Raw genomic sequence first — 24,365 nt, forward strand, 5'->3', positions numbered from 1 at the left:
TCCAAATATCACTTTGCCAATTCCACAAGAACTGTCTTAGCGAAAGGATTCTTGAGGGTAAAGCTGTAACTCTGTGAGATGATTTCACAGAACACAAAGAAGTTTCTCAGTAAGCTTCTTTCTCTTTGTTATCGGAGGATATTTCCTTTGGCCCTATAGTCTTCAAACGGATCCGAAATATCTGTTCTCAGATTCCACAGAAATAAGGCTAGCAAAGAGATCCACGAAATACAGATGTAACTCTGTGAGTGGAAGTCACACATCACAGAGCAGTTTCTCAGAAAGCTTCTTTCCAGATTTCATCTGAGGATATTTCCTTTTTCACCAGAGCCCTCTATGGGCTTCCAAATATCACTTGGCCAATTCCACAAGAACTGTCTTAGCGAAAGGCTTCTTGAGGGGAAAGCTGTAACTCTCTGAGATGATTTCACAGAACACAAAGAAGTTTCTCAGAAAGCTTCTTTCTCATTGTTATCGTAGGATACTTCCTTTGGCCCTATAGTCTTCAAAGGGATCCGAAATATCTGTTCTCAGATTCCAAAGAAATAAGGCTAGCAAAGAGATGCACGAAATACAGATGTAAATCTGTGAGATGAATTAACAGAACACTAAACAGTTTTTCTGAAAGCTTCTTTCCAGATTTCATCTGAGGATACTTCCTTTTTCACCATAGCCCTCTATGGGCTTCCAAATATCACTTGGCCAATTCCACAAGAACTGTCTTAGCGAAAGGCTTCTTGAGGGGAAAGCTGTAACTCTGTGAGATGATTTCACAGAACACAAAGAAGTTTCTCAGAAAGCTTCTTTCTGTTTGTTATCGGAGGATATTTCCTTTGGCTCTATAGTCTTCCAAGGGATCGAAATATCTGTTCTCAGATTACACAGAAATAAGGCTAGCAAAGAGATCCACGAAATACAGATGTAACTCTGTGAGATGAATTAACAGAACTCTAAGCAGTTTCTCAGAAAGCTTCTTTCCAGATTTCATCTGAGGATATTTCCTTTTTCACCATAGCCCTCTACGGGCTTCCAAATATCACTTTGCCAATTCCACAAGAACTGTCTTAGCGAAAGGATTCTTGAGGGGAAAGCTGTAACTCTGTGAGATGATTTCACAGACCACAAAGAAGTTTCTCAGTAAGCTTCTTTCTCTTTGTTATCGGAGGATATTTCCTTTGGCCCATTAGTCTTCAAAGGGATCCGAAATATCTGTTGTCAGATTCCACAGAAATAAGGCTGGCAAAGAGTTCCACGAAATCCAGATGTAACTCTGTGAGTGGAAGTCACACATCACAGAGCAGTTTCTCAGAAAGCTTCTTTCCAGATTTCATCTGAGGATATTTCCTTTTTCACCATAGCCCTCTATGGGCTTCCAAATATCACTTTGCCAATTCCACAAGAACTGTCTTAGCGAAAGGCTTCTTGAGAGGAGAGCTGTAACTCTGTGAGATGATTTCACAGAACACAAAGAAGTTTCTCAGAAAGCTTCTTTCTCATTGTTATCGTAGGATATTTACTTTGGCCCTATAGTCTTCAAAGGGATCCGAAATATCTGTTCTCAGATTCCACAGAAATAAGGCTAGCAAAGAGATCCACGAAATACAGATGTAACTCCGTGAGATGAATTAACAGAACACTAAGCAGTTTCTCAGAAAGCGTCTTTCCAGATTTCATCTGAGGATATTTCCTTTTTCACCATAGCCCTCTCTGGGCTTCCAAATATCACTTTGCCAATTCCACAAGAACTGTCTTAGCAAAAGGCTTCTTGAGGGGAAAGCTGTAACTCTGTGAGATAATTTCACAGTTCACAAAGAAGTTTCTCAGAAAGCTTCTTTCTCATTGTTATCGGAGGATATTTCCTTTGGCCCTATAGTCTCCAAAGGGATCCGAAATATCTGTTCTCAGATTCCACAGAAATAAGGCTAGCAAAGAGATACACGAAATACAGATGTAACTCTGTGAGATGAATTACCAGAACACTAAGCAGTTTCTCAGAAAGCTTCTTTCCAGATTTCATCTGAGGATATTTCCTTTTTCACCATAGCCCTCTATGGGCTTCCAAATATCACTTTGCCAATTCCACAAGAACTGTCTTAGCGAAAGGATTCTTGAGGGTAAAGCTGTAACTCTGTGAGATGATTTCACAGAACACAAAGAAGTTTCTCAGTAAGCTTCTTTCTCTTTGTTATCGGAGGATATTTCCTTTGGCCCTATAGTCTTCAAACGGATCCGAAATATCTGTTCTCAGATTCCACAGAAATAAGGCTAGCAAAGAGATCCACGAAATACAGATGTAACTCTGTGAGTGGAAGTCACACATCACAGAGCAGTTTCTCAGAAAGCTTCTTTCCAGATTTCATCTGAGGATATGTCCTTTTTCACCAGAGCCCTCTATGGGCTTCCAAATATCACTTGGCCAATTCCACAAGAACTGTCTTAGCGAAAGGCTTCTTGAGGGGAAAGCTGTAACTCTCTGAGATGATTTCACAGAACACAAAGAAGTTTCTCAGAAAGCTTCTTTCTCATTGTTATCGTAGGATATTTCCTTTGGCCCTATAGTCTTCAAAGGGATCCGAAATATCTGTTCTCAGATTCCAAAGAAATAAGGCTAGCAAAGAGATGCACGAAATACAGATGTAAATCTGTGAGATGAATTAACAGAACACTAAACAGTTTTTCTGAAAGCTTCTTTCCAGATTTCATCTGAGGATACTTCCTTTTTCACCATAGCCCTCTATGGGCTTCCAAATATCACTTGGCCAATTCCACAAGAACTGTCTTAGCGAAAGGCTTCTTGAGGGGAAAGCTGTAACTCTGTGAGATGATTTCACAGAACACAAAGAAGTTTCTCAGAAAGCTTCTTTCTGTTTGTTATCGGAGGATATTTCCTTTGGCTCTATAGTCTTCCAAGGGATCGAAATATCTGTTCTCAGATTACACAGAAATAAGGCTAGCAAAGAGATCCACGAAATACAGATGTAACTCTGTGAGATGAATTAACAGAACTCTAAGCAGTTTCTCAGAAAGCTTCTTTCCAGATTTCATCTGAGGATATTTCCTTTTTCACCATAGCCCTCTACGGGCTTCCAAATATCACTTTGCCAATTCCACAAGAACTGTCTTAGCGAAAGGATTCTTGAGGGGAAAGCTGTAACTCTGTGAGATGATTTCACAGACCACAAAGAAGTTTCTCAGTAAGCTTCTTTCTCTTTGTTATCGGAGGATATTTCCTTTGGCCCATTAGTCTTCAAAGGGATCCGAAATATCTGTTGTCAGATTCCACAGAAATAAGGCTGGCAAAGAGTTCCACGAAATCCAGATGTAACTCTGTGAGTGGAAGTCACACATCACAGAGCAGTTTCTCAGAAAGCTTCTTTCCAGATTTCATCTGAGGATATTTCCTTTTTCACCATAGCCCTCTATGGGCTTCCAAATATCACTTTGCCAATTCCACAAGAACTGTCTTAGCGAAAGGCTTCTTGAGAGGAGAGCTGTAACTCTGTGAGATGATTTCACAGAACACAAAGAAGTTTCTCAGAAAGCTTCTTTCTCATTGTTATCGTAGGATATTTACTTTGGCCCTATAGTCTTCAAAGGGATCCGAAATATCTGTTCTCAGATTCCACAGAAATAAGGCTAGCAAAGAGATCCACGAAATACAGATGTAACTCCGTGAGATGAATTAACAGAACACTAAGCAGTTTCTCAGAAAGCGTCTTTCCAGATTTCATCTGAGGATATTTCCTTTTTCACCATAGCCCTCTCTGGGCTTCCAAATATCACTTTGCCAATTCCACAAGAACTGTCTTAGCAAAAGGCTTCTTGAGGGGAAAGCTGTAACTCTGTGAGATAATTTCACAGTTCACAAAGAAGTTTCTCAGAAAGCTTCTTTCTCATTGTTATCGGAGGATATTTCCTTTGGCCCTATAGTCTCCAAAGGGATCCGAAATATCTGTTCTCAGATTCCACAGAAATAAGGCTAGCAAAGAGATACACGAAATACAGATGTAACTCTGTGAGATGAATTACCAGAACACTAAGCAGTTTCTCAGAAAGCTTCTTTCCAGATTTCATCTGAGGATATTTCCTTTTTCACCATAGCCCTCTATGGGCTTCCAAATATCACTTTGCCAATTCCACAAGAACTGTCTTAGCGAAAGGATTCTTGAGGGTAAAGCTGTAACTCTGTGAGATGATTTCACAGAACACAAAGAAGTTTCTCAGTAAGCTTCTTTCTCTTTGTTATCGGAGGATATTTCCTTTGGCCCTATAGTCTTCAAACGGATCCGAAATATCTGTTCTCAGATTCCACAGAAATAAGGCTAGCAAAGAGATCCACGAAATACAGATGTAACTCTGTGAGTGGAAGTCACACATCACAGAGCAGTTTCTCAGAAAGCTTCTTTCCAGATTTCATCTGAGGATATTTCCTTTTTCACCAGAGCCCTCTATGGGCTTCCAAATATCACTTGGCCAATTCCACAAGAACTGTCTTAGCGAAAGGCTTCTTGAGGGGAAAGCTGTAACTCTCTGAGATGATTTCACAGAACACAAAGAAGTTTCTCAGAAAGCTTCTTTCTCATTGTTATCGTAGGATATTTCCTTTGGCCCTATAGTCTTCAAAGGGATCCGAAATATCTGTTCTCAGATTCCAAAGAAATAAGGCTAGCAAAGAGATGCACGAAATACAGATGTAAATCTGTGAGATGAATTAACAGAACACTAAACAGTTTTTCTGAAAGCTTCTTTCCAGATTTCATCTGAGGATACTTCCTTTTTCACCATAGCCCTCTATGGGCTTCCAAATATCACTTGGCCAATTCCACAAGAACTGTCTTAGCGAAAGGCTTCTTGAGGGGAAAGCTGTAACTCTGTGAGATGATTTCACAGAACACAAAGAAGTTTCTCAGAAAGCTTCTTTCTGTTTGTTATCGGAGGATATTTCCTTTGGCTCTATAGTCTTCCAAGGGATCGAAATATCTGTTCTCAGATTACACAGAAATAAGGCTAGCAAAGAGATCCACGAAATACAGATGTAACTCTGTGAGATGAATTAACAGAACTCTAAGCAGTTTCTCAGAAAGCTTCTTTCCAGATTTCATCTGAGGATATTTCCTTTTTCACCATAGCCCTCTACGGGCTTCCAAATATCACTTTGCCAATTCCACAAGAAGTGTCTTAGCGAAAGGATTCTTGAGGGGAAAGCTGTAACTCTGTGAGATGATTTCACAGACCACAAAGAAGTTTCTCAGTAAGCTTCTTTCTCTTTGTTATCGGAGGATATTTCCTTTGGCCCATTAGTCTTCAAAGGGATCCGAAATATCTGTTGTCAGATTCCACAGAAATAAGGCTGGCAAAGAGTTCCACGAAATCCAGATGTAACTCTGTGAGTGGAAGTCACACATCACAGAGCAGTTTCTCAGAAAGCTTCTTTCCAGATTTCATCTGAGGATATTTCCTTTTTCACCATAGCCCTCTATGGGCTTCCAAATATCACTTTGCCAATTCCACAAGAACTGTCTTAGCGAAAGGCTTCATGAGAGGAGAGCTGTAACTCTGTGAGATGATTTCACAGAACACAAAGAAGTTTCTCAGAATGCTTCTTTCTGTTTGTTATCGGAGGATATTTCCTTTGGCCCTATAGTCTTCAAAGGGATCCGAAATATCTGTTCTCAGATTCCACAGAAATAAGGCTAGCAAAGAGATCCACGAAATACAGATGTAACTCCGTGAGATGAATTAACAGAACACGAAGCAGTTTCTCAGAAAGCTTCCTTCCAGATTTCATCTGAGGATATTTCCTTTTTCACCATAGCCCTCTGTGGGCTTCCAAATATCACTTTGCCAATTCCACAAGAACTGTCTTAGCGAAAGGCTTCTTGAGAGGAGAGCTGTAACTCTGTGAGATGATTTCACAGAACACAAAGAAGTTTCTCAGTAAGCTTCTTTCTCTTTGTTATCGGAGGATATTTCCTTTGGCCCTATAGTCTTCATAGGGATCCGAAATATCTGTTCTCAGATTCCACAGAAATAAGGCTAGCAAAGAGATGCAAGAAATACAGATGTAACTCTGTGAGATGAATTAACAGAACACTAAGCAGTTTCTCAGAAAGCTTCTCTCCAGATTTCATCTGAGGATATTTCCTTTTTCTCCATAGCCCTCTAGGGACTTCCAAATATCACTTTGCCAATTCCACAAGAACTTTCTTAGCGAAAGGCTTATTGAGGGGAAAGCTGTAACTCTGTGAGATGATTTCACAGAACACAAAGAAGTTTCTCAGTAAGCTTCTTTCTCTTTGTTATCGGAGGATATTTCCTTTGGCCCTATAGTCTTCAAAGGGATCCGAAATATCTGTTCTCAGATTCCACAGAAATAAGGCTAGCAAAGAGATCCACCAAATACAGATGTAACTCTGTGAGTGGAAGTCACACATCACAGAGCAGTTTCTCAGAAAGCTTCTTTCCAGATTTCATCTGAGTATATTTCCTTTTTCACCGTAGCCCTCTAAGGGCTTCCAAATATCACTTGGCCAATTCCACAAGAACTGTCTTAGCGAAAGGCTTCTTGAGGGGAAAGCTGTAACTCTGTGAGATGATTTCACAGAACACAAAGAAGTTTCTCAGAAAGCTTCTTTCTGTTTGTTATCGGATTATATTTCCTTTGGCTCTATAGTCTTCAAAGGGATCCGAAATATCTGCTCTCAGATTCCACAGAAATAAGGCTAGCAAAGAGATCCACGAAATACAGATGTAACTCTGTGAGATGAATTAAAAGAACACTAAGCAGTTTCTCAGAAAGCTTCTTTCCAGATTTCATCTGAGGATATGTCCTTTTTCACCATAGCCCTCTCTGGGCTTCCAAATATCACTTTGCCAATTCCACAAGAACTGTCTTAGCGAAAGGATTCTTGAGGGGAAAGCTGTAACTCTGTGAGATGATTTCACAGAACACAAAGAAGTTTCTCAGAATGCTTCTTTCTGTTTGTTATCGGAGGATATTTCCTTTGGCCCTATAGTCTTCAAAGGGATCCGAAATATCTGTTCTCAGATTCCACAGAAATAAGGCTAGCAAAGAGATCCACGAAATACAGATGTAACTCCGTGAGATGAATTAACAGAACACGAAGCAGTTTCTCAGAAAGCTTCTTTCCAGATTTCATCTGAGGATATTTCCTTTTTCACCATAGCCCTCTATGGGCTTCCAAATATCACTTTGCCAATTCCACAGGAACTGTCTTAGCGAAAGGCTTCTTTAGTGGAAAGGTGTAACTCTGTGAGATGATTTCACGGAACACAAAGAAGTTTCTCAGAAAGCTTCTTTCTCTTTGTTATCGGAGGATATTTCCTTTGGCCCTACAGTCTTCAAAGGGATGCGAAATATCTGTTCTCAGATTCCACAGAAATAAGGCTAGCAAAGAGATGCACGAAATACAGATGTAACTCTCTGAGATGAATTAACAGTACCCTAAGCAGTTTCTCAAGAAGCTTCTTTCCAGATTTCATCTGAGGATATTTCCTTTTTCACCATAGCCCTCTATGGGCTTCCAAATTTCACTTTGCCAATTCCACAAGAACTGTCTTAGCGAAAGACTTCTTGAGGGGAAAGCTGTAACTCTGTGAGATGATTTCACAGAACACAAAGAAGTTTCTCAGTAAGCTTCTTTCTCTTTGTTATCGGAGGATATTTCCTTTGGCCCTATAGTCTTCAAACGGATCCGAAATATCTGTTCTCAGATTCCAAAGAAATAAGGCTAGCAAAGAGATCCACGAAATACAGATGTAAATCTGTGAGATGAATTAACAGAACACTAAACAGTTTTTCTGAAAGCTTCTTTCCAGATTTCATCTGAGGATATTTCCTTTTTCACCAGAGCCCTCTATGGGTTTCCAAATATCACTTGGCCAATTCCACAAGAACTGTCTTAGCGAAAGGCTTCTTGAGGGGAAAGCTGTAACTCTGTGAGATGATTTCACAGAACACAAAGAAGTTTCTCAGAAAGCTTCTTTCTGTTTGTTATCGGAGGATATTTCCTTTGGCCCTATAGTCTTCAAAGGGATCCGAAATATCTGTTCTCAGATTCCACAGAAATAAGGCTAGCAAAGAGATCCACGAAATACAGATGTAACTCTGTGAGATGAATTAACAGAACTCTAAGCAGTTTCTCAGAAAGCTTCCTTCCAGATTTCATCTGAGGATATTTCCTTTTTCACCATAGCCCTCTATGGGCTTCCAAATATCACTTTGCCAATTCCACAAGAACTGTCTTAGCGAAAGGCTTCTTGAGGGGAAAGCTGTAACTCTGTGAGATGATTTCACAGAACACAAAGAAGTTTCTCAGTAAGCTTCTTTCTCTTTGTTATCGGAGGATATTTCCTTTGGCCCATTAGTCTTCAAAGGGATCCGAAATATCTGTTGTCAGATTCCACAGAAATAAGGCTAGCAAAGAGATCCACGAAATCCAGATGTAACTCTGTGAGTGGAAGTCACACATCACAGAGCAGTTTCTCAGAAAGCTTCTTTCCAGATTTCATCTGAGGATATTTCCTTTTTCACCATAGCCCTCTATGGGCTTCCAAATATCACTTTGCCAATTCCACAAGAACTGTCTTAGCGAAAGGCTTCTTGAGGGGAGAGCTGTAACTCTGTGTGATGATTTCACAGAACACAAAGAAGATTCTCAGTAAGCTTCTTTCTCTTTGTTATCGGAGGATATTTCCTTTGGCCCTATAGTCTTCATAGGGATCCGAAATATCTGTTCTCAGATTCCACAGAAATAAGGCTAGCAAATAGATGCAAGAAATACAGATGTAACTCTGTGAGATGAATTAACAGAACACTAAGCAGTTTCTCAGAAAGCTTCTTTCCAGATTTCATCTGAGGATATTTCCTTTTTCTCCATAGCCCTCTATGGACTTCCAAATATCACTTTGCCAATTCCACAAGAACTTTCTTAGCGAAAGGCTTATTGAGGGGAAAGCTGTAACTCTGTGAGATGATTTCACAGAACACAAAGAAGTTTCTCAGTAAGCTTCTTTCTCTTTTTTATCGGAGGATATTTCCTTTGGCCCTATAGTCTTCAAAGGGATCCGAAATATCTGTTCTCAGATTCCACAGAAATAAGGCTAGCAAAGAGATGTACGAAATACAGATGTAAATCTGTGAGATGAATTAACAGAACACTAAACAGTTTTTCAGAAAGCTTCTTTCCAGATTTCATCTGAGGATATTTCCTTTTTCACCATAGCCCTCTATGGGCTTCCAAATATCACTTTGCCAATTCCACAAGAACTGTCTTAGCGAAAGGCTTCTTGAGGGGAAAGCTGTAACTCTGTGAGATGATTTCACAGAACACAAAGAAGTTTCTCAGAAAACTTCTTTCTGTTTGTTATCGGAGGATATTTGCTCTGGCTCTATAGTCTTCAAAGGGATCCGAAATATCTGTTCTCAGGATCCACAGAAATAAGGCTAGCAAAGAGATCCACGAAATACAGATGTAACTCTGTGAGATGAATTAACAGAACACTAAGCAGTTTCTCAGAAAGCTTCTTTCCAGATTTCATCTGAGGATATTTCCTTTTTCACCATAGCCCTCTATGGGCTTCCAAATATCACTTTGCCAAATCCACAAGAACTGTCTTAGCGAAAGGCTTCTTGAGGTGAAAGCTGTAACTCTATGAGATGATTTCACAGATCACAAAGAAGTTTCTCAGAAAGCTTCTTTCTGTTTGTTATCGGAGGATATTTCCTTTGGCCCTATAGTCTTCAAAGGGATCCGAAATATCTCTTCTCAGATTCCACAGAAATAAGGCTAGCAAAGAGATCCACGAAATACAGATGTAACTCTCTGAGATGAATTAACAGTACACTAAGCAGTTTCTCAAGAAGCTTCTTTCCAGATTTCATCTGAGGATATTTCCTTTTTCACCATAGCCCTCTATGGGCTTCCAAATATCACTTTGCCAATTCCACAAGAACTGTCTTAGCGAAAGGCTTCCTGAGGGGAAAGCTGTAACTCTGTGAGATGATTTCACAGAACACAAAGAAGTTTCTCAGTAAGCTTCTTTCTCTTTGTTATCAGAGGATATTTCCTTTGGCCCTATAGTCTTCAAACGGATCCGAAATATCTGTTCTCAGATTCCACAGAAATAAGGCTAGCAAAGAGATCCACGAAATACAGATGTAACTCTGTGAGTGGAAGTCACACATCACAGAGCAGTTTCTCAGAAAGCTTCTTTCCAGATTTCATCTGAGGATATTTTCTTTTTCACCAGAGCCCTCTATGGGCTTCCAAATATCACTTGGCGAATTCCACAAGAACTGTCTTAGCGAAAGGCTTCTTGAGGGGAAAGCTGTAACTCTCTGAGATGATTTCACAGAACACAAAGAAGTTTCTCAGAAAGCTTCTTTCTCATTGTTATCGTAGGATATTTCCTTTGGCCCTATAGTCTTCAAAGGGATCCGAAATATCTGTTCTCAGATTCCACAGAAATAAGGCTAGCAAAGAGATGCACGAAATACAGATGTAAATCTGTGAGATGAATTAACAGAACACTAGTTTTTCTGAAAGCTTCTTTCCAGATTTCATCTGAGGATATTTCATTTTTCACCATAGCCCTCTATGGGCTTCCAAATATCACTTGGCCAATTCTACAAGAACTGTCTTAGCGAAAGGCTTCTTGAGGGGAAAGCTGTAACTCTGTGAGATGATTTCACAGAACACAAAGAAGTTTCTCAGAAAGCTTCTTTCTGTTTGTTATCGGAGGATATTTCCTTTGGCTCTATAATCTTCAAAGGGATCCGAAATATCTGTTCTCAGATTCCACAGAAATAAGGCTAGCAAAGAGATCCACGAAATACAGATGTAACTCTGTGAGATGAATTAACAGAACTCTAAGCAGTTTCTCAGAAAGCTTCTTTCCAGATTTCATCTGAGGATATTTCCTTTTTCACCATAGCCCTCTATGGGCTTCCAAATATCACTTTGCCAATTCCACAAGAACTGTCTTAGCGAAAGGATTCTTGAGGGGAAAGCTGTAACTCTGTGAGATGATTTCACAGAACACAAAGAAGTTTCTCAGTAAGCTTCTTTCTCTTTGTTATCGGAGGATATTTCCTTTGGCCCATTAGTCTTCAAAGGGATGCGAAAGATCTGTTGTCAGATTCCACAGAAATAAGGCTAGCAAAGAGATCCACGAAATCCAGATGTAACTCTGTGAGTGGAAGTCACACATCACAGAGTAGTTTCTCAGAAAGCTTCTTTCCAGATTTCATCTGAGGATATTTCCTTTTTCACCATAGCCCTCTATGGGCTTCCAAATATCACTTTGCCAATTCCACAAGAACTGTCTTAGCGAAAGGCTTCTTGAGGGGAGAGCTGTAACTCTGTGTGATGATTTCACAGAACACAAAGAAGTTTCTCAGTAAGCTTCTTTCTCTTTGTTATCGGAGGATATTTCCATTGGCCCTATAGTCTTCATAGGGATCCGAAATATCTGTTCTCAGATTCCACAGAAATAAGGCTAGCAAAGAGATGCAAGAAATACAGATGTAACTCTGTGAGATGAATTAACAGAACACTAAGCAGTTTCTCAGAAAGCTTCTTTCCAGATTTCATCTGAGGATATTTCCTTTTTCTCCATAGCCCTCTATGGACTTCCAAATATCACTTTGCCAATTCCACAAGAACTTTCTTAGCGAAAGGCTTATTGAGGGGAAAGCTGTAACTCTGTGAGATGACTTCACAGAACACAAAGAAGTTTCTCAGTAAGCTTCTTTCTCTTTGTTATCGGAGGATATTTCCTTTGGCCCTACAGTCTTCAAAGGGATCCGAAATATCTGTTCTCAGATTCCACAGAAATAAGGCTAGCAAAGAGATCCACGAAATACAGATGTAACTCTGTGAGTGGAAGTCACCCATCACAGAGCAGTTTCTCAGAAAGCTTCTTTCCAGATTTCATCTGAGGATATTTCCTTTTTCACCATAGCCCTCTATGGGCTTCCAAATATCACTTTGCCAATTCCATAAGAACTGTCTTAGCGAAAGGCTTCTTGAGGGGAAAGCTGTAACTCTGTGAGATGATTTCACAGAACACAAAGAAGTTTCTCAGAAAGCTTCTTTCTCTTTGTTATCGGAGGATATTTCCTTTGGCCCTATATTCTTCAAAGGGATCCGAAATATCTGTTCTCAGATTCCAAAGAAATAAGGCTCGCAAAGAGATCCACGAAATAAAGATGTAACTCTGTGAGATGAATTAACAGAACACTAAGCAGTTTCTCAGAAAGCTTCTTTCCAGATTTCATCTGAGGATATTTCCTTTTTCACCATAGCCCTCTATGGGCTTCCAAATATCACTTTGCCAATTCCACAAGAACTGTCTTAGCGAAAGGCTTCTTGAGTGGAAAGCTGTAACTCTGTGAGATGATTTCACAGAACACAAAGAAGTTTCTCAGAATGCTTCTTTCTGTTTGTTATCGGAGGATATTTCCTTTGGCCCTATAGTCTTCAAAGGGATCCGAAATATCTGTTCTCAGATTCCACAGAAATAAGGCTATCAAAGAGATCCACGAAATACAGATGTAACTCCGTGAGATGAATTAACAGAACACTAAGCAGTTTCTCAGAAAGCTTCTTTCCAGATTTCATCTGAGGATATTTCCTTTTTCACCATAGCCCTCTATGGGCTTCCAAATATCACTTTGCCAATTCCACAGGAACTGTCTTAGCGAAAGGCTTCTTTAGTGGAAAGGTGTAACTCTGTGAGATGATTTCACGGAACACAAAGAAGTTTCTCAGAAAGCTTCTTTCTCTTTGTTATCGGAGGATATTTCCTTTGGCCCTACAGTCTTCAAAGGGATCAGAAATATCTGTTCTCAGATTCCACAGAAATAAGGCTAGCAAAGAGATGCACGAAATACAGATGTAACTCTCTGAGATGAATTAACAGTACACTAAGCAGTTTCTCAAGAAGTTTCTTTCCAGATTTCATCTGAGGATATTTCCTTTTTCACCATAGCCCTCTATGGGCTTCCAAATATCACTTTGCCAATTCCACAAGAACTGTCTTAGCGAAAGGCTTCCTGAGGGGAAAGCTGTAACTCTGTGAGATGATTTCACAGAACACAAAGAAGTTTCTCAGAAAGCTTCTTTCTCTTTGTTATCGGAGGATATTTCCTTTGGCTCTATAGTCTTCAAAGGGATCCGAAATATCTGTTCTCAGATTCCACAGAAATAAGGCTAGCAAAGAGATCCACGAAATACAGATGTAACTCTGTGAAATGAATTAACAGAACACTAAGCAGTTTCTCAGAAAGCTTCTTTCCAGATTTCATCTGAGGATTTTTCCTTTTTCACCTTAGCCCTCTATGGGCTTCCAAATATCACTTTGCCAATTCCACAAGAACTGTCTTAGCGAAAGGCTTCTTGAGGTGAAAGCTGTAACTCTGTGATATGATTTCGCAGATCACAAAGAAGTTTCTCAGAAATCTTCTTTCTCTTTGTTATCGGAGGATATTTCCTTTGGCCCTATAGTCTTCAAAGGGATCCGAAATATCTGTTCTCAGATTCCACAGAAATAAGGCTAGCAAAGAGATCCACGAAATACAGATGTAACTCTGTGAGTGGAAGTCACCCATCACAGAGCAGTTTCTCAGAAAGCTTCTTTCCAGATTTCATCTGAGGATATTTCCTTTTTCACCATAGCCCTCTATGGGCTTCCAAATATCACTTGGCCAATTCCACAAGAACTGTCTTAGCGAAAGGTTTCTTGAGGGGAAAGCTGTAACTCTGTGAGATGATTTCACAGAACACAAAGAAGTTTCTCAGAAAGCTTCTTTCTGTTTGTTATCGGAGGATATTTCCTTTGGCTCTATAGTCTTCAAAGGGATCCGAAATATCTGTTGTCAGAATCCACAGAAATAAGGCTAGCAAAGAGATCCACGAAATACAGATGTAACTCTGTGAGATGAATTAACAGAACACTAAGCAGTTTCTCAGAAAGCTTCTTTGCAGATTTCATCTGAGGATATTTCCTTTTTCACCATAGCCCTCAATGGGCTTCCAAATGTCACTTTGCCAATTCCACAAGAACTGTCTTAGCGAAAGGCTTCTTGAGGTGAAAGCTGTAACTCTGTGAGATGATTTCACAGATCACAAAGAAGTTTCTCAGAAAGCTTCTTTCTCTTTGTTATCGGAGGATATTTCCTTTGGCCCTATAGTCTTCAAAGATATCCGAAATATCTGTTCTCAGATTCCACAGAAATAAGGCTAGCAAAGAGATCCATGAAATACAGATGTAACTCTGTGAGTGGAAGTCACCCATCACAGAGCAGTTTCTCAGAAAGCTTCTTTCCAGATTTCATCTGAGGATATTTCCTTTTTCACCATAGCCCTCTATGGGCTTCCAAATATCACTTTGCCAATTCCATAAGAACTGTCTTAGCGAAAGGCTTCTTGAGGGGAAAGCTGTAACTCTGTGAGATGATTTCACAGAACACAAAGAAGTTTCTCAGACAGCTTCTTTCTCTTTGTTATCGGAGGATATTTCCTTTGGCCCTATATTCTTCAAAGGGATCGGAAATATCTGTTCTCAGATTCCAAAGAAATAAGGCTAGCAAAGAGATCCACGAAATAAAGATGTAACTCTGTGAGATGAATTAACAGAACACTAAGCAGTTTCTCAGAAAGCTTCTTTCCAGATTTCATCTGAGGATATGTCCTTTTTCACCATAGCCCTCTCTGGGCTTCCAAATATCACTTTGCCAATTCCACAAGAACTGTCTTAGCGAAAGGCTTCTTCAGTGGAAAGCTGTAACTCTATGAGATGATTTCACAGAACACAAAGAAGTTTCTCAGAATGCTTCTTTCTGTTTGTTATCGGAGGATATTTCCTTTGGCCCTATAGTCTTCAAAGGGATCCGAAATATCTATTCTCAGATTCCACAGAAATAAGGCTATCAAAGAGATCCACGAAATACAGATGTAACTCCGTGAGATGAATTAACAGAACACTAAGCAGTTTCTCAGAAAGCTTCTTTCCAGATTTCATCTGAGGATATTTCCTTTTTCACCATAGCCCTCTATGGGCTTCCAAATATCACTTTGCCAATTCCACAGGAACTGTCTTAGCGAAAGGCTTCTTGAGGGGAAAGCTGTAACTCTGTGAGATGATTTCACAGAACACAAAGAAGTTTCTCAGAAAGCTTCTTTCTGCTTGATATCCGAGGATATTTCCTTTGGCCCTATAGTCTTCAAAGGGATCCGAAATATCTGTTCTCAGATTCCACAGAAATAAGGCTAGCAAAGAGATGCACGAAATACAGATGTAACTCCGTGAGATGAATGAAGAGAACACTAAGCAGTTTCTCAGAAAGCTTCTTTCCAGATTTCATCTGAGGATATTTCCTTTTTCACCATAGCCCTCTATGGGCTTCCAAATATCACTTTGCCCATTCCACAAGAACTGTCTTAGCGAAAGGCTTCTTTAGTGGAAAGGTGTAACTCTGTGAGATGATTTCACGGAACACAAAGAAGTTTCTCAGAAAGCTTCTTTCTCTTTGTTATCGGAGGATATTTCCTTTGGCCCTACAGTCTTCAAAGGTATCCGAAATATCTGTTCTCAGATTCCACAGAAATAAGGCTAGCAAAGAGATGCACGAAATACAGATGTAACTCTCTGAGGTGAATAAACAGTACACTAAGCAGTTTCTCAAGAAGCTTCTTTGCAGATTTCATCTGAGGATATTTCCTTTTTCACCATTGCCCTCTATGGGCTTCCAAATATCACTTTGCCAATTCCACAAGAACTGTCTTAGCGAAAGGCTTCTTGAGGGGAAAGCTGTAACTCTGTGAGATGATTTCACAGAACACAAAGAAGTTTCTCAGAAAGCTTCTTTCTGTTTGTTATCGGAGGATATTTGCTTTGGCTCTATAGTCTTCAAAGGGATCCGAAATATCTGTTCTCAGATTCCACAGAAATAAGGCTAGCAAAGAGGTCCACGAAATACAGATGTAACTCTGTGAAATCAATTAACAGAACACTAAGCAGTTTCTCAGAAAGCTTCTTTCCAGATTTCATCTGAGGATATTTCCTTTTTCACCATAGCCCTCTATGGGCTTCCAAATATCACTTTGCCAATTCCACAAGAACTGTCTTAGGGAAAGGCTTCTTGAGGGGAAACCAGTAACTCTGTGAGATGATTTCACAGATCACAAAGAAGTTTCTCAGAAACCTTCTTTCTCTTTGTTATCGGAGGATATTTCCTTTGGCCCTATAGTCTTCAAAGGGATCCGAAATATCTGTTCTCAGATTCCACAGAAATAAGGCTAGCAAGGAGATGCACGAAATACAGATGTAACTCTGTGAGATGAATTAACAGAACACTAAGCTGTTTCTCAGAAAGCTTCTTTCCAGATTTCATCTGAGGATATTTCCTTTTTCACCATAGCCCTCTATGGGCTTCCAAATATCACTTGGCCAATTCCACAAGAACTGTCTTAGCGAAAGGCTTCTTGAGGGGAAAGCTGTAACTCTCTGAGATGATTTCACAGAACACAAAGAAGTTTCTCAGAAAGCTTCTTTCTCATTGTTATCGTAGGATATTTCCTTTGGCCCTATAGTCTTCAAAGGGATCCGAAATATCTGTTCTCAGATTCCAAAGAAATAAGGCTAGCAAAGAGATGCACGAAATACAGATGTAAATCTGTGAGATGAATTAACAGAACACTAAGCAGTTTCTCAGAAAGCTTCTTTCCAGATTTCATCTGAGGATATTTCCTTTTTCACCATAGCCCTCTATGGGCTTCCAAATATCACTTTGCCAATTCCACAAGAACTGTCTTAGCGAAAGGCTTCTTGAGGGGAAAGCTGTAACTCTGTGAGATGATTTCACAGAACACAAAGAAGTTTCTCAGAAAGCTTCTTTCTCTTTGTTATCGGAGGATATTTCCTTTGGCCCTATCGTATTCAAAGGGATCCGAAATATCTGTTCTCAGATTCCACAGAAATAAGGCTAGCAAAGAGATCCACGAAATACAGATGTAACTCTGTGAGTGGAAGTCACACATCACAGAGCAGTTTCTCAGAAAGCTTCTTTCCAGATTTCATCGGAGGATATTTCCTTTTTCACCATAGCCCTCTAGGGGCTTCCAAATATCCCTTTGCCAATTCCACAAGAACTGTCTTAGCGAAAGGCTTCTTGAGGGGAAAGCTGTAACTCTGTGAGATGATTTCACAGAACACAAAGAAGTTTCTCAGTAATCATCTTTCCCTTTGTTATCGGAGGATATTTCCTTTGGCCCTATTGTCTTCAAAGGGATCCGAAATATCTGTTCTCAGATTCCACAGAAATAAGGCTAGCAAAGAGATGCAGGAAATACAGATGTAACTCTGTGAGATGAATTAACAGAACACTAAGCAGTTTCTCAGAAAGCTTCTTTCCAGATTTCATCTGAGGATATTTCCTTTTTCACCATAGCCCTCTATGGGCTTCCAAATATCACTTTGCCAATTCCACAAGAACTGTCTTAGCGAAAGGCTTCTTGAGGGGAAAGCTTTAACTCTGTGAGATGATTTCACAGATCACAAAGAAGTTTCTCAGAAAGCTTCTTTCTGTTTGTTATCGGAGGATATTTCATTTGGCCCTATAGTCTTCAAAGGGATCCGAAATATCTGTTCTCAGATTCCACAGAAATAAGGCTAGCAAAGAGATCCATGAAATACAGATGTAACTCTGTGAGATGAATTAACAGAACACTAAGCAGTTTCTCAGAAAGCTTCTTTCCAGATTTCATCTGAGGATATTTCCTTTTTCACCATAGCCCTCTATGGGCTTCCAAATATCACTTTGCCAATTCCACAAGAACTGTCTTAGCGAAAGGCTTCTTGAGGGGAAAGCTCTAACTCTGTGAGATGATTTCACAGAACACAAAGAAGTTTCTCAGTAAGCTTCTTTCTCTTTGTTATCGGAGGATATTTCCTTTGGCCCTATAGTCTTCAAAGGGATCCGAAATATCTGTTGTCAGAATCCACAGAAATAAGGCTAGCAAAGAGATCCACGAAATACAGATGTAACTCTGTGAGATGAATTAACAGAACACTAAGCAGTTTATCAGAAAGCTTCTTTCCAGATTTCATCTGAGGATATTTCCTTTTTCACCATAGCCCTCTATGGGCTTCCAAATATCACTTTGCCAATTCCACAAGAACTGTCTTAGCGAAAGGCTTCTTGAGGGGAAAGCTGTAACTCTGTGAGATGATTTCACAGAACACAAAGAAGTTTCTCAGAAAGCTTCTTTCTGTTTGTTATCGGAGGATATTTCCTTTGGCTCTATAGTCTTCAAAGGGATCCGAAATATCTGTTGTCAGAATCCACAGAAATAAGGCTAGCAATGAGATCCACGAAATACAGATGTAACTCTGTGAGATGAATTAACAGAACACTAAGCAGTTTCTCAGAAAGCTTCTTTCCAGATTTCATCTGAGGATATTTCCTTTTTCACCATAGCCCTCTATGGGCTTCCAAATATCACTTTGCCAATTCCACAAGAACTGTCTTAGCGAAAGGCTTCTTGAGGGGAAAGCTGTAACTCTGTGAGATGATTTCACAGAACACAAAGAAGTTTCTCAGAAAGCTTCTTTCTCTTTGTTATAGGAGGATATTTCCTTTGGCCCTATAGTCTTCAAAGGGATCCGAAATATCTCTTCTCAGATTCCACAGAAATAAGGCTAGCAAAGAGATCCACGAAATACAGATGTAACTCTGTGAGTGGAAGTCACACATCACAGAGCAGTTTCTCAGAAAGCTTCTTTCCAGATTTCATCTGAGGATATTTCCTTTTTCACCATAGCCCTCTATGGGCTTCCAAATATCACTTGGCCAATTCCACAAGAACTGTCTTAGCGAAAGCCTTCTTGAGGGGAAAGCTGTAACTCTGTGAGATGATTTCACAGAACACAAAGAAGTTTCTCAGAAAGCTTCTTTCTCATTGTTATCGTAGGATATTTCCTTTGGCCCTATAGTCTTCAAAGGCATCCGAAATATCTGTTCTCAGATTCCAAAGAAATAAGGCTAGCAAAGAGACGCACGAAATACAGATGAAAATCTCTGAGATGAATTGACAGAACACTAAACAGTTTTTCAGAAAGCTTCTTTCCAGATTTCATCTGAGGATATTTCCTTTTTCACCATAGTCCTCTATAGGCTTCCAAATATCACTTTGCCAATTCCACAAGAACTGTCTTAGCGAAAGGATTCTTAAGGGGAAAGCTGTAACTCTGTGAGATGATTTCACAGATCACAAAGAAGTTTCTCAGAAAGCTTCTTTCTCTTTGTTATCGGAGGATATTTCCTTTGTCCCTATAGTCTTCAAAGGGATCCGAAATATCTCTTCTCAGATTCCACAGAAATAAGTCTAGCAAAGAGATCCACGAAATACAGATGTAACTCTGTGAGTGGAAGTCACACATCACAGAGCAGTTTCTCAGAAAGCTTCTTTCCAGATTTCATCTGAGGATATTTACTTTTTCACCATAGCCCTCTATGGGCTTCCAAATATCACTTTGCCAATTCCACAAGAACTGTCTTAGCGAAAGGCTTCTTGAGGGGAAAACTGTAACTCTGTGAGATGATTTCTCAGAACACAAAGAAGTTTCTCAGTAAGCTTCTTTCTCTTTGTTATCGGAGGATATTTCCTTTGGCCCTATAGTCTTCAAAGGGATCCGAAATATCTGTTCTCAGATTCCACAGAAATAAGGCTAGCAAAGAGATGCCCGAAATACAGATGTAACTCTGTGAGATGAATGAACAGAACACTAAGCAGTTTCTCAGAAAGCTTCTTTCCAGATTTCATCTGAGGATATTTCCTTTTTCACCATAGCCCTCTAGGGGCTTCCAAATATCACTTTGCCAATTCCACAAGAACTGTCTTAGCGAAAGGCTTCTTGAGGGGAAAGCTGTAACTCTGTGAGATGATTTCACAGATCACAAAGAAGTTTTCAGAAAGCTTCTTTCTCATTGTTATCGGAGGATATTTCCTTTGGCCCTATACTCTTCAAAGGGTTCCGAAATATCTGTTCTCAGATTCCACAGAAATAAGGCTAGCAAAGAGATGCACGAAATACAGATGTAACTCTGTGAGATGAATTAACAGAACACTAAGCAGTTTCTCAGAAAGCTTCTTTCCAGATTTCATCTGAGGATATTTTCTTTTTCACCATAGCCCTCTATGGGCTTCCAAATATCACTTTTCCAATTCCACAAGAACTTTCATAGCGAAAGGCTTATTGAGGGGAAAGCTGTAACTCTGTGAGATGATTTCACAGAACACAAAGAAGTTTCTCAGTAAGCTTCTTTCTCTTTGTTATCGGAGGATATTTCCTTTGGCCCTACAGTCTTCAAAGGGATCCGAATTATCTGTTCTCAGATTCCACAGAAATAAGGCTAGCAAGGAGATCCACGAAATACAGATGTAACTCTGTGAGTGGAAGTCACACATCACAAAGCAGTTTCTCAGAAAGCTTCTTTCCATATTTCATCTGAGGATATTTCCTTTTTCACCATAGCCCTCTATGGGCTTCCAAATATCACTTGGCCAATTCCACAAGAACTGTCTTAGCGAAAGGCTTCTTGAGGGGAAAGCTGTAACTCTGTGAGATGATTTCACAGAACACAAAGAAGTTTCTCAGAAAGCTTCTTTCTCATTGTTATCTTAGGATATATCCTTTGGCCCTATAGTCTTCAAAGGGATCCGAAATATCTGTTCTCAGATTCCAAAGAAATAAGGCTAGCAAAGAGATGCACGAAATACAGATGTAAATCTGTGAGATGAATTAACAGAACACTAAACAGTTTTTCTGAAAGCTTCTTTCCAGATTTCATCTGAGGATATTTCCTTTTTCACCATAGCCCTCTATGGGCTTCCAAATATCACTTTGCCAATTCCACAAGAACTGTCTTAGCGAAAGGATTCTTGAGGGGAAAGCTGTAACTCTGTGAGATGATTTCACAGAACACAAAGAAGTTTCTCAGTAAGCTTCTTTCTCTTTGTTATCAGAGGATATTTCCTCTGGCCCTATAGTCTTCAAAGGGATCCGAAATATCTGTTCTCAGATTCCACAGAAATAAGACTAGCAAAGAGATCCACGAAATCCAGATGTAACTCTGTGAGTGGAAGTCACACATCACAGAGCAATTTCTCAGAAAGCTTCTTTCCAGATTTCATCTGAGGATATTTCCTTTTTCACCATAGCCCTCTATGGGCTTCCAAATATCACTTGGCCAATTCCACAAGAACTGTCTTAGCGAAAGGCTTCTTGAGGGGAAAGCTGTAACTCTGTGAGATGATTTCACAGAACACAAAGAAGTTTCTCAGAAAGCTTCTTTCTCATTGTTATCGTAGGATATTTACTTTGGCCCTATAGTCTTCAAAGGGATCCGAAATATCTGTTCTCAGATTCCACAGAAATAAGGCTAGCAAGGAGATGCACGAAATACAGATGTAACTCCGTGAGATGAATTAACAGAACACTAAGCAGTTTCTCAGAAAGCGTCTTTCCAGATTTCATCTGAGGATATTTCCTTTTTCACCATAGCCCTCTCTGGGCTTCCAAATATCACTTTGCCAATTCCACAAGAACTGTCTTAACGAAAGGCTTCTTGAGGGGAAAGCTGTAACTCTGTGAGATGATTTCACAGAACACAAAGAAGTTTCTCAGTAAGCTTCTTTCTCTTTGTTATCGGAAGATATTTCCTTTGGCCCTATAGTCTTCATAGGGATCCGAAATATCTGTTCTCAGATTCCAAAGAAATAAGGCTAGCAAAGAGATGCACGAAATACAGATGTAACTCTGTGAGATGAATTAACAGAACACTAAGCAGTTTCTCAGAAAGCTTCTTTCCAGATTTCATCTGAGGATATTTCCTTTTTCACCATAGCCCTCTAGGGGCTTCCAAATATCACTTTGCCAATTCCACAAGAACTGTCTTAGCGAAAGGCTTATTGAGGGGAAAGCTGTAACTCTGTGAGATGATTTCACAGAACACAAAGAAGTTTCTCAGTAAGCTTCTTTCTGTTTGTCATCGGAGGATATTTCCTTTGGCCCTATAGTCTTCAAAGGGATCCGAAATATCTGTTCTCAGATTCCACAGAAATAAGGCTAGCAAAGAGAACCACGAAATACAGATGTAACTCTGTGAGTGGAAGTCACACATCACAGAGCAGTTTCTCAGAAAGCTTCTTTCCAGATTTCATCTGAGGATATTTCCTTTTTCACCATAGCCCTCTATGGGCTTCCAAATATCACTTGGCCAATTCCACAAGAACTGTCTTAGCGAAAGGCTTCTTGAGGGGAAAGCTGTAACTCTGTGAGATGATTTCACAGAACACAAAGAAGTTTCTCAGAAAGATTCTTTCTCATTGTTATCGTAGGATATTTACTTTGGCCCTATAGTCTTCAAAGGGATCCGAAATATCTGTTCTCAGATTCCACAGAAATAAGGCTAGCAAAGAGATCCACGAAATACAGATGTAACTCCGTGAGATGAATTAACAGAACACTAAGCAGTTTCTCAGAAAGCGTCTTTCCAGATTTCATCTGAGGATATTTCCTTTTTCACCATAGCCCTCTATGGGCTTCCAAATATCACTTTGCCAATTCCACAAGACCTGTCTTAGCAAAAGGCTTCTTGAGGGGAAAGCTGTAACTCTGTGAGATAATTTCACAGTTCACAAAGAAGTTTCTCAGAAAGCTTCTTTCTCATTGTTATCGGAGGATATTTCCTTTGGCCCTATAGTCTCCAAAGGGATCCGAAATATCTGTTCTCAGATTCCACAGAAATAAGGCTAGCAAAGAGATACACGAAATACAGATGTAACTCTGTGAGATGAATTACCAGAACACTAAGCAGTTTCTCAGAAAGCTTCTTTCCAGATTTCATCTGAGGATATTTCCTTTTTCACCATAGCCCTCTATGGGCTTCCAAATATCACTTTGCCAATTCCACAAGAACTGTCTTAGCGAAAGGCTTCTTGAGGGTAAAGCTGTAACTCTGTGAGATGATTTCACAGAACACTAAGAAGTTTCTCAGTAAGCTTCTTTCTCTTTGTTATCGGAGGATATTTCCTTTGGCCCTATAGTCTTCAAACGGATCCGAAATATCTGTTCTCAGATTCCACAGAAATAAGGCTAGCAAAGAGATCCACGAAATACAGCTGTAACTCTGTGAGTGGAAGTCACACATCACAGAGCAGTTTCTCAGAAAGCTTCTTTCCAGATTTCATCTGAGGATATTTCCTTTTTCACCAGAGCCCTCTATGGGCTTCCAAATATCACTTTGCCAATTCCACAAGAACTGTCTTAGCGAAAGGCTTCTTGAGGGGAAAGCTGTAACTCTCTGAGATGATTTCACAGAACACAAAGAAGTTTCTCAGAAAGCTTCTTTCTCATTGTTATCGTAGGATATTTCCTTTGGCCCTATAGTCTTCAAAGGGATCCGAAATATCTGTTCTCAGATTCCAAAGAAATAAGGCTAGCAAAGGCCGGGCGCGGTGGCTCAAGCCTGTAATCCCAGCACTTTGGGAGGCCGAGACGGGCGGATCACGAGGTCGGGAGATCGAGACCATCCTGGCTAACATGGTGAAACCCCGTCTCTACTAAAAAATATAAAAAAAACTAGCCGGGCGAGGTGGCGGGCGCCTGTAGTCCCAGCTACTGGGGAGGCTGAGGCAGGAGAATGGCACAAAAACCCGGGAGGCGGAGCTTGCAGTGAGCTGAGATCCGGCCACTGCACTCCAGCCTGGGCGGCAGAGCGAGACTCCGTCTCAAAAAAAAAAAAAAAAAAAAAAAAAAAAAAAAAAAAAAAAGAAATAAGGCTAGCAAAGAGATGCACGAAATACAGATGTAAATCTGTGAGATGAATTAACAGAACACTAAACAGTTTTTCTGAAAGCTTCTTTCCAGATTTCATCTGAGGATACTTCCTTTTTCACCATAGCCCTCTATGGGCTTCCAAATATCACTTGGCCAATTCCACAAGAACTGTCTTAGCGAAAGGCTTCTTGAGGGGAAAGCTGTAACTCTGTGAGATGATTTCACAGAACACAAAGAAGTTTCTCAGAAAGCTTCTTTCTGTTTGTTATCGGAGGATATTTCCTTTGGCTCTATAGTCTTCCAAGGGATCGAAATATCTGTTCTCAGATTACACAGAAATAAGGCTAGCAAAGGGATCCACGAAATACAGATGTAACTCTGTGAGATGAATTAACAGAACTCTAAGCAGTTTCTCAGAAAGCTTCTTTCCAGATTTCATCTGAGGATATTTCCTTTTTCACCATAGCCCTCTACGGGCTTCCAAATATCACTTTGCCAAT

This window comes from Macaca fascicularis, chromosome X, assembly GCF_037993035.2.
Source record: "Macaca fascicularis isolate 582-1 chromosome X, T2T-MFA8v1.1".
NCBI classification, from domain to species: domain Eukaryota; kingdom Metazoa; phylum Chordata; class Mammalia; order Primates; family Cercopithecidae; genus Macaca; species Macaca fascicularis.